This window comes from Lagopus leucura, unplaced genomic scaffold (genome assembly GCF_019238085.1).
Source record: "Lagopus leucura isolate 7727_CA_CO unplaced genomic scaffold, USGS_WTPT01 33546-0_obj-0_obj, whole genome shotgun sequence".
Classification (NCBI taxonomy): Eukaryota; Metazoa; Chordata; class Aves; order Galliformes; family Phasianidae; genus Lagopus; species Lagopus leucura.
In genome coordinates, this window is record NW_024962852.1 from 7,567 (window position 1) to 9,520 (window position 1,954).

A 1,954-nucleotide genomic window follows, 5' to 3' on the forward strand; every position below is an offset into this window, starting at 1 on the left:
GGCAGCAGGGGGTCGAAGAGGGTGAGGAGGCGCGACGGCGACACGGCCGCCTGCACCAAGGTGACGGGGTAGGCCGCCATGATGCCGTCGGGCCGCTGCACCCCCATGGCCGCCGCCCGCAGCGCCACCGTCACGCACAGGTTCCCCCCGGCGCTGTCCCCCGCCAGGCACACGCGCTGCGCCGTCGACCCTACAGGAGAGCCGGTGTCACGATAGCAGCCGCTGGTGTCGCGATATCGCATGCTATCGTGGCCATATCACATGTTATTGTCATGATATCGGATGCTATCATCATAATATCGCATGCTATCGTGGCCATATCAGACGCTATCGTGATATCAGATGCTATCGTGGCCATATCGCATGCTATCGTGGCCATTTCACGTGCTATCGTGGTGATATCGGATGCTATCATGGCGATATGGGATGCTATCGTGGCGATATGGGATGCTATCGTGGCAATATCAAATGCTATCCTGGCCATATCAGACACTATCGTGGCGATATCGCATGCTATCGTGGCGATATCAGATGCTATCGTGGCGATATCGGATGCTATCATGATATCGCATGCTATCGTGGTGATATTGGATGCTATCATGGCGATATCAGATGCTATTGTGGCGATATCGGATGCTATCATGGCGATATCGGATGCTATTGTGGCGATATCAGATGCTATCGTGGCGATATCGGATGCTATCGTGGCGATATCGGATGCTATCGTGATATGGGATGCTATTGTGGCGATATCGGATGCTATTGTGGCGATATTGGATGCTATCGCGGCGATATGGGATGCTATCATGGCGATATTGGATGCTATCGTGATATGGGATGCTATCGTGGCGATATCGCATGCTATCGTGGCGATTTCGGATGCTATCGTTGCGATATCGGATGCTATCATGGCCACTATCACGACGATATCAGTCTCTATCATGGTGATTCTGGAACTATCGCAATATCAGTCTCTACTATTGCGATATCAGATACTATTGTCACGGTATTGGCCGCTATTGTCACGATATCAGACACTACCACGGCAATATCAACCAGTATCGTGACATCAGTCACTATCGTGATATCAGCCACTATCATGGTGGCTGTTGTGGCAATATCAGATACTGGCCGCCGTCATTGCGATATCAGATACCATCAGGGTGATATTGGCCACTATCGCGATATTGGCTGCTGTTGTCGTGACATAGGACACAATTGTGGCAATATCGGCCACTACAGTCGTCATACTGAACTCTGTAGTGGTGATACCAGATGCTATCGTGACATCAGTTCCGACTGTCATGACATTAGATGGTATTGTCACGATATTGACCATTACTGTCACCACGTTAGCCTCTATTGTCACGATATCAACCTCTACTGTCACGATACGGGCCCTGTTGTCAGAATATTAATCACTACTGTCGCGATATTGGCCACTATTGTCATGATATCAGTTTCTATTGTCACGATATTGCCCCAATATCACCCCCTATCGCTCCCTATCACCCCAACACGACCCCATATCGCCCCCCTATCGCCCCCCTATCGCCCCATATCGCCCCCCTATCGCCCCCTATTGCACCCCTATCGCCCCCTGTCGCCCCCTGTCGCCCCAACACGACCCCATATCAGCCCCAATCGTCCCAATATCGCCCCCAAATGTCCCAATATCACCCCCCACTGCCCCAATATCGCCCCTTATCTCCCCCTATTGCCCCTCAATATCCCGATATCACTCCCTACTGCCCCAATATCGCCCAATATCGCCCCCTACTGCCCCAACACAACCCCATATCACCCCCCACTGCCCCAATATCATCCCTTATCTCCCCCTATCACCCCCAAATGCCCCAATATCACCCCCAAATGCCCCAATATCACCCTCCACTGCCCCAATATCGCCCCCCACTGCCCCAATATCACCCCCTATCGCCCCCTACTGCCCCAA